Consider the following 10,000-nt stretch of genomic DNA (forward strand, 5'->3'; position numbering starts at 1 on the left):
CGGAGGCCAACCGCTACACCTGGCCTCTGAAGGGGGACTTTCTCTCTCCCCCCCCCCCCCGTCCTCGGAGTCCAGGCCTACCGCCAAGAAAGCCAGTGGGTTGACATGGCCTCACAATGGGACTCGTCTGGCCGAGGCCAAGGCACAGCAAGAGCGTAGGAGACGGCTGTTGGGTGGGGCAGGCTTCCTTTGGGTCGACCTGGCCTCCGGCTATCTAGACGACCCCCCCCCCCTCTCCTTTTTAGCGAGCGCTGCTTCATACGGTCCTCCAGGATTCTGTCGGATTACTTGTTCGCACCAAGCTTTGGTCCCTCCTTTTCCCGTGCCCGTTTCCTTGATCTTTTAATTGCTCGTACGGTTAATTAATAACTCGTCGGTGATCTGACAGTCCCATGACGTTTTGTGGCGTTCTTTCCAAAACGTGACTGTCCCATCCGATTCCGCATCCAAGCCTCCTCCTCCCAAGATGCTTTTTGGGGGGGTGGGGGGGGGGAGGAACAAAAAAAATACCCATTTCATTTCTCCGATGTGACGATTTGCAAAATTAGATCTTAAGAACCGGCTGAAAAAGAGGGTCTCTATTTCCGGTCAACCGAAACCTCCGTCCTCTATCGTCCGGTAAAACTCAGCTCCCGTTAAAGGGGACTTGTTCGTCCCTGCCGTGAGCCGTGTGAGTTCACGCATCCCTTGTGCCATCGGACCTTCCGGAGGAGGATAAACTTGAGCTGGAAAATTTCCAGCTGCCACGAAGCACGCATTGACACATTTCACTCTCTGAAACAAGCGCCGATGAAAATTTCCCCACGACGTTCTTTTTTCTCTTCGTAACCACGCCTCTCAGTTTTGGCGCCGCTAGTTCTTGCCTGGCCCAAACCGTATTCCCAAACGTTTGACCGTCCCTTTCAAATGTCCCTCCCGAACCTCCTTTGTGCTTCCCAGCCCGTCCTGTGAACCGCTAATATCGATTCCTTTGTGCTCATCGCTTGCATCAATAGGCTTTGACTTTTCCATGTTAACGCTTGCAAATTCCTCCCTATTAATTCTTCTTTCATGCCTCTTCAAATGACCTTTGACCTCCTTCGACTCCTCAGGATCTCTACCCGCTACATAAGGGTCACCTGCGTGGGCTACGGTTTTTAGGGTGTCATTTCCTACCCGAACCCCTTCGATGACCTGATCTTCTTGAATTCGTCGAAGCGGCGGCTCGAGAGAAATTACATAAAGGAGCGGGCTTAACGGGCATCCCTGTCTTCACCCACTGCCATGGGCACTCGCACGGCTCCACAATAGGCCAACATTTTCATGGCAGGTCTAGAACGGCCTTTTCTGAACTCATACCCACTGGCACCTCTCCTTGACTTGAGATTCATGGATGACATTTTCTTTGTCATGGCAAAGAAGCCCTTGAAAGATTTCACCAGGCTTTCAGCGACTTCCACCCCACCATCAATCGAACTGTGAATTATTCCGAACGAGAAATCGACTCCCTAGACACCACGGTACGGATCCACGGGGGGCACACAAGCACCACATTGTACCGGAAACCGACAGATCGGCAAACGTATCTACACGCGTCCAGCCACCACCCCGACCCTATCAGACATTCCATTGTCTATAGCCAAGCCCTACGCTATAGTCGCATCTGCTCCCATCCTTCAGACAGAGACACACGCTCGAGAGACCTACAGCAAACATTTTCGCAACTACAATATCCGGCGGATATGGTGCGAAAGACGATCGAGAAGGCCAGAATGATGCCCAGGCACAACTTACTACAAGCTAAGCCCAGAGAGAACGGCAACGGGGCACCTCTGGTTGTCACTTATAGCTCCCAACTAAAACCAGTCCAACGTATCATTAAGGACCTGCAACCCATGCTGGATTGTGACACTTCCCTCGCTGAAGCACTGGGGTGGGGGGGGGGGTGGGGGGGGTGCGCGCGCGCGCGTGTCCCTTTCTTGCTTGCAGGCAGCCGGCTAACCTAAAACAACTTCTCACCCATGATGATGAACTACTTCACAAGAACATGGACTCTGGCACCAAGGCCTGCCACAAACCGAGGTGCCCACTTTGCCCTCATATAGATTCCAGGAACACCATCTCTGGACCCGCCAATGTCAGCCATACTATCTCAGGTTCATATTCCTGCTCATCTTCTAATGGGATTTATGCCATCACACGCCAGCAACGCCCTTCCACAATCTACTTTGGACAAAACAGGTCAGTCTCTCAGACAAAGACTAAATGGACATAAGTCTGACATCAGAAACCACGATATTCAAAAGCCAGTGGGTGAACGTTTCAACCTTCCGGGACATTCTGTTGCAGATTTAAGAGCAGCGGTTCTCTTACAAAGGAATTTTAAGGGGAGATTGGAAAGAGAAACTGCTGAATCACTGTGGATCTTCAAACGAAAGGCAACGCGTTGACCTGGGCTGAATAAAGACCTTGCGTTCATGGCCCATTACCAATGCTGATTTCTCCACACCCATCTCTCCCCTGGACGTCACAGACTCTTCTGCATATCACACCTCATCCCATCAAGCCCGCTATTCACATAGACATACTGGTCCTCTACTTAAAGACCGATGGATTCACATTCTAGCTGTATCTGAAGAAGTGAGCCGTGGCTCACGAAAGCTCATACCCTACCGGAAAATACGTTTGTTAGTCTTTAAGGTGCTCCTGGACTCGGTGCCCTTTTTCAGCCCCCTTGTAGTGGTTTTCCCCTCCCTTCCCGGCCATTCACTTGGGGCCGTACCAGGGAGATCCAGAGCAAGCCGTCTCTCTAACAGGCTCGCAGAGAAGGACACGGAGCTAACTCTCAAAGTGGCCCGGTTCGGTCGGCGAGCCCCGAGGACTAGGCGGCCACGGGCCGAACGCCACGGTTGAGCCATCCGAGACTTCTATTTATGCCGACGTTTTGAAATCACCCTCTCGGCGGCTTTTCGTGTCTCGGGGTCCGCGCCGGCAATCCTTTCGGACGCACGGGTATGGATAGCGAGGTACGGTGAGGGGGGAAAGCATTTGATCCCCTGCTGAATTCGCCCCTTTGCCCTCTGACGAAGAAAGGACCCGTCCTTAATTTTAACGGTGGGTGCGTCGTCGCTGTGAGAGACAGAATAACCACAGGAAAAAAACCAGAAACCCAGAAGACAAAAGCCAGAGATTGTGGGACCCCAATTCAAAAAGCCAAAAAGATAAAGTACAAGAAGATTGCGATGTCAAAACAGTGTTATTGAAAATTTGGAAAAGATATAAAAAGAGAATAAGTCCTTCTCCACCATCTGTAATGTCACCAACTGAAGCTTATCGTGATAATGTTAAACTAAAACCGGGTGTTCGTTTCACCTACAACGACATGATAGAGTCTACGGGTGAAATCAAGGATATGATCAAACTTCAAGAAAAATTTCAAAAGTTGAATTGGTTAACTTTTTGACAATTGAGATCCAATCTGCAAAAAGACTGCTCATATCCACAACCATTCCGTGAACTAACTGAATTTGAGCAGTTAATATCTAAAAATGATTCACACATATTAGGAAAAATAGATAAACTTCTCCTGAAATACGATACAGAAGAAGAACAAGTGAAAACAAACATGATAAAGTGGATGCAAAATCTTGGAGAAATGATCAAGATGGACTCACTCATGGGAAAAACTTTGCTCCTCCGAATTGAAATATACTGTTTCCCAAGAAGTTAAAGAAAATTGGTACAAGACCTTCTACAGATGGTACCTGACTCCCAATAGGCCTTCTCAAATGACAACTCCAGGGGGAAAAGGCGCATGTTGGAAATGTCAAGAATCAGACGGTTCTTATTTTCATGTTTGGTGGACGTGTCCAAAGCGACAACTCTACTGGAAAAAAAGTTCATCGTGAACTACAATTGATGTTAGATATGAAGTTTATATTCGACCCCAAATTTTACCTACTCAGTATAGTACCGTTAGATTTACCTCAAAAACTGCATGACGTTTTTAAGTATGCTACAACAGCTGCCAGAATAATCCTAGCAAGAACATGGAAACAAACCCACATACCTGAAATTGATGATTGGAAAGAAAAACTCCTGGAATATGCAGCAATGGCTAAAATGACTGATGAATTAAATCCCAAACTCAGTGAATCTACCGACCAATTTCAGGAAAAGTGGGCTTCTTTTTATACATATATGAAATGCAACTAACATGACTAATATATGCTAAAATATTATAGGATTCTGCTGTATACTTTTTACCCCAAATAATTGCTAAACAAGAATAAGAATTTTTAAAATACAAGAGATATTATGAAGCAAAAACTTCAAACTAAAGTCATTTTGTAACTTTATTTTATTCAGAAATCATTTTACAATACTGCTTTGTTTTTATAATGTTAACAGCTATCCCTTTCCCTTTTTCCTTTCCTGTACCCCTTAAGATATAAAGAAGAGGAAAAAAAAGAAAGAAAAAAGCCAGAGATTGACGTGCAGTCCAGGGAGGGAAAGAAGCACTCGATCCCCCTTCGACCGGCCGGAGCCTAACCCTCCGCCTCCCTCGGCCTGGGGGGGCTCCTTGCAAGAAAGATCTCATCTCGTGGAGTCGCCACGATCGTGAGAACGGTGATGAAGCAGCCCAAAACTACACGGGGGGGGGGGGGCTTGTCCATGATCTCAGGGCAGCCGGGGCCATCGTCACGGAGGGCGGCGCGGCGGCCAGGCCGACCTCCTTAGGCGGCAATGGCGCGAAGGTCCGCCAGGGGGCCGCTTCCGGGAGGCCCGGCCGGGCGACGCTTCCGGGAGGGCCGGGCGAATTTCGGCCGAGGCCGCGGTCCTCCACGGAGGCCGGGCGCGGCCTCCCCGGGCGGGTGGCTCGCGCGGAGGTTTTCAGGAACAGGAATTGAAGGGGGGGGATGCGAGCCAGCGAGCCAGCCGCGGCCGGCTCCCGCGCCGGGCCGGTCCCCGCTCCCCCTTTCCGATCGATGTGGCACCCCGGGCCGCGTCGGGGAGGACCCTCCGCGGGCCGGCCCTCGGGTCGGCGTTCAGGCGGAGCGGCGCCTCCCCACGCCCGCGGCCCGACGACCGAGTCCGCCGCCCGGCCCCGCCGCGGGCCGGGCGCCCGCCCCGCAGGGCGAGGCCGCTCCGAGCCGGCCGCCTCCGCCCAGGGGCCCGCGCACGAGGACCGGAGGCGGCGGCGGCGGGGGGCGAACGCCCGCCCGCCTGCCTCCCGGTCGAAAGCCTCCCTTCTCTAGCCTCCGAGCGCACCCGTCCCGACCGCACGGTACGACGATTGAGATTTCTTCGGAGGGCCGAATGTCTTAAACTTCTTTGCTGTGCCTTGGCCTCGGCCAGACGAGTCCCATTGTGAGGCCATGTCAACCCACTGGCTTTCTTGGCGGTAGGCCTGGACTCCGAGGACGGGGGGGAAAGAAAGTCCCCCTTCAGAGGCCAGGTGTAGCGGTTGGCCTCCGTAGCCTCCGGAGGCCAGGTCATCCGCCAAGAAAACCAATGGGTAGGGTAGGTACGCTGTTTATTGACTGAATAAAACGAAAGGTACACCGAATGAAACTTGATATCGTACGTAATAGTGATCTTATTTATGGATAAAAATGAAAGGGTAAGTCCCTGCCATTTCCCCCTCATCCACCGGAGTCCTCCTCTACCTCCACAAAAGCCTACCGGTCGACCTGCCCGCCGGCTGAGTCCCATTGGGAGGTCAGGTCTACCCATTGGTTTTCTTGGCGGATGACCTGGCCTCCGGAGGCTACGGAGGCCAACCGCTACACCTGGCCTCTGAAGGGGGACTTTCTCTCTCCCCCCCCCCCCGTCCTCGGAGTCCAGGCCTACCGCCAAGAAAGCCAGTGGGTTGACATGGCCTCACAATGGGACTCGTCTGGCCGAGGCCAAGGCACAGCAAGAGCGTAGGAGACGGCTGTTGGGTGGGGCAGGCTTCCTTTGGGTCGACCTGGCCTCCGGCTATCTAGACGACCCCCCCCCCTCTCCTTTTTAGCGAGCGCTGCTTCATACGGTCCTCCAGGATTCTGTCGGATTACTTGTTCGCACCAAGCTTTGGTCCCTCCTTTTCCCGTGCCCGTTTCCTTGATCTTTTAATTGCTCGTACGGTTAATTAATAACTCGTCGGTGATCTGACAGTCCCATGACGTTTTGTGGCGTTCTTTCCAAAACGTGACTGTCCCATCCGATTCCGCATCCAAGCCTCCTCCTCCCAAGATGCTTTTTGGGGGGGTGGGGGGGGGGGAGGAACAAAAAAAATACCCATTTCATTTCTCCGATGTGACGATTTGCAAAATTAGATCTTAAGAACCGGCTGAAAAAGAGGGTCTCTATTTCCGGTCAACCGAAACCTCCGTCCTCTATCGTCCGGTAAAACTCAGCTCCCGTTAAAGGGGACTTGTTCGTCCCTGCCGTGAGCCGTGTGAGTTCACGCATCCCTTGTGCCATCGGACCTTCCGGAGGAGGATAAACTTGAGCTGGAAAATTTCCAGCTGCCACGAAGCACGCATTGACACATTTCACTCTCTGAAACAAGCGCCGATGAAAATTTCCCCACGACGTTCTTTTTTCTCTTCGTAACCACGCCTCTCAGTTTTGGCGCCGCTAGTTCTTGCCTGGCCCAAACCGTATTCCCAAACGTTTGACCGTCCCTTTCAAATGTCCCTCCCGAACCTCCTTTGTGCTTCCCAGCCCGTCCTGTGAACCGCTAATATCGATTCCTTTGTGCTCATCGCTTGCATCAATAGGCTTTGACTTTTCCATGTTAACGCTTGCAAATTCCTCCCTATTAATTCTTCTTTCATGCCTCTTCAAATGACCTTTGACCTCCTTCGACTCCTCAGGATCTCTACCCGCTACATAAGGGTCACCTGCGTGGGCTACGGTTTTTAGGGTGTCATTTCCTACCCGAACCCCTTCGATGACCTGATCTTCTTGAATTCGTCGAAGCGGCGGCTCGAGAGAAATTACATAAAGGAGCGGGCTTAACGGGCATCCCTGTCTTCACCCACTGCCATGGGCACTCGCACGGCTCCACAATAGGCCAACATTTTCATGGCAGGTCTAGAACGGCCTTTTCTGAACTCATACCCACTGGCACCTCTCCTTGACTTGAGATTCATGGATGACATTTTCTTTGTCATGGCAAAGAAGCCCTTGAAAGATTTCACCAGGCTTTCAGCGACTTCCACCCCACCATCAATCGAACTGTGAATTATTCCGAACGAGAAATCGACTCCCTAGACACCACGGTACGGATCCACGGGGGGCACACAAGCACCACATTGTACCGGAAACCGACAGATCGGCAAACGTATCTACACGCGTCCAGCCACCACCCCGACCCTATCAGACATTCCATTGTCTATAGCCAAGCCCTACGCTATAGTCGCATCTGCTCCCATCCTTCAGACAGAGACACACGCTCGAGAGACCTACAGCAAACATTTTCGCAACTACAATATCCGGCGGATATGGTGCGAAAGACGATCGAGAAGGCCAGAATGATGCCCAGGCACAACTTACTACAAGCTAAGCCCAGAGAGAACGGCAACGGGGCACCTCTGGTTGTCACTTATAGCTCCCAACTAAAACCAGTCCAACGTATCATTAAGGACCTGCAACCCATGCTGGATTGTGACACTTCCCTCGCTGAAGCACTGGGGTGGGGGGGGGGTGGGGGGGGTGCGCGCGCGCGCGTGTCCCTTTCTTGCTTGCAGGCAGCCGGCTAACCTAAAACAACTTCTCACCCATGATGATGAACTACTTCACAAGAACATGGACTCTGGCACCAAGGCCTGCCACAAACCGAGGTGCCCACTTTGCCCTCATATAGATTCCAGGAACACCATCTCTGGACCCGCCAATGTCAGCCATACTATCTCAGGTTCATATTCCTGCTCATCTTCTAATGGGATTTATGCCATCACACGCCAGCAACGCCCTTCCACAATCTACTTTGGACAAAACAGGTCAGTCTCTCAGACAAAGACTAAATGGACATAAGTCTGACATCAGAAACCACGATATTCAAAAGCCAGTGGGTGAACGTTTCAACCTTCCGGGACATTCTGTTGCAGATTTAAGAGCAGCGGTTCTCTTACAAAGGAATTTTAAGGGGAGATTGGAAAGAGAAACTGCTGAATCACTGTGGATCTTCAAACGAAAGGCAACGCGTTGACCTGGGCTGAATAAAGACCTTGCGTTCATGGCCCATTACCAATGCTGATTTCTCCACACCCATCTCTCCCCTGGACGTCACAGACTCTTCTGCATATCACACCTCATCCCATCAAGCCCGCTATTCACATAGACATACTGGTCCTCTACTTAAAGACCGATGGATTCACATTCTAGCTGTATCTGAAGAAGTGAGCCGTGGCTCACGAAAGCTCATACCCTACCGGAAAATACGTTTGTTAGTCTTTAAGGTGCTCCTGGACTCGGTGCCCTTTTTCAGCCCCCTTGTAGTGGTTTTCCCCTCCCTTCCCGGCCATTCACTTGGGGCCGTACCAGGGAGATCCAGAGCAAGCCGTCTCTCTAACAGGCTCGCAGAGAAGGACACGGAGCTAACTCTCAAAGTGGCCCGGTTCGGTCGGCGAGCCCCGAGGACTAGGCGGCCACGGGCCGAACGCCACGGTTGAGCCATCCGAGACTTCTATTTATGCCGACGTTTTGAAATCACCCTCTCGGCGGCTTTTCGTGTCTCGGGGTCCGCGCCGGCAATCCTTTCGGACGCACGGGTATGGATAGCGAGGTACGGTGAGGGGGGAAAGCATTTGATCCCCTGCTGAATTCGCCCCTTTGCCCTCTGACGAAGAAAGGACCCGTCCTTAATTTTAACGGTGGGTGCGTCGTCGCTGTGAGAGACAGAATAACCACAGGAAAAAAACCAGAAACCCAGAAGACAAAAGCCAGAGATTGTGGGACCCCAATTCAAAAAGCCAAAAAGATAAAGTACAAGAAGATTGCGATGTCAAAACAGTGTTATTGAAAATTTGGAAAAGATATAAAAAGAGAATAAGTCCTTCTCCACCATCTGTAATGTCACCAACTGAAGCTTATCGTGATAATGTTAAACTAAAACCGGGTGTTCGTTTCACCTACAACGACATGATAGAGTCTACGGGTGAAATCAAGGATATGATCAAACTTCAAGAAAAATTTCAAAAGTTGAATTGGTTAACTTTTTGACAATTGAGATCCAATCTGCAAAAAGACTGCTCATATCCACAACCATTCCGTGAACTAACTGAATTTGAGCAGTTAATATCTAAAAATGATTCACACATATTAGGAAAAATAGATAAACTTCTCCTGAAATACGATACAGAAGAAGAACAAGTGAAAACAAACATGATAAAGTGGATGCAAAATCTTGGAGAAATGATCAAGATGGACTCACTCATGGGAAAAACTTTGCTCCTCCGAATTGAAATATACTGTTTCCCAAGAAGTTAAAGAAAATTGGTACAAGACCTTCTACAGATGGTACCTGACTCCCAATAGGCCTTCTCAAATGACAACTCCAGGGGGAAAAGGCGCATGTTGGAAATGTCAAGAATCAGACGGTTCTTATTTTCATGTTTGGTGGACGTGTCCAAAGCGACAACTCTACTGGAAAAAAAGTTCATCGTGAACTACAATTGATGTTAGATATGAAGTTTATATTCGACCCCAAATTTTACCTACTCAGTATAGTACCGTTAGATTTACCTCAAAAACTGCATGACGTTTTTAAGTATGCTACAACAGCTGCCAGAATAATCCTAGCAAGAACATGGAAACAAACCCACATACCTGAAATTGATGATTGGAAAGAAAAACTCCTGGAATATGCAGCAATGGCTAAAATGACTGATGAATTAAATCCCAAACTCAGTGAATCTACCGACCAATTTCAGGAAAAGTGGGCTTCTTTTTATACATATATGAAATGCAACTAACATGACTAATATATGCTAAAATATTATAGGATTCTGCTGTATACTTTTTACCCCAA

Source organism: Euleptes europaea, chromosome 9 (genome assembly GCF_029931775.1).
Source record: "Euleptes europaea isolate rEulEur1 chromosome 9, rEulEur1.hap1, whole genome shotgun sequence".
Lineage (NCBI taxonomy): Eukaryota > Metazoa > Chordata > Lepidosauria > Squamata > Sphaerodactylidae > Euleptes > Euleptes europaea.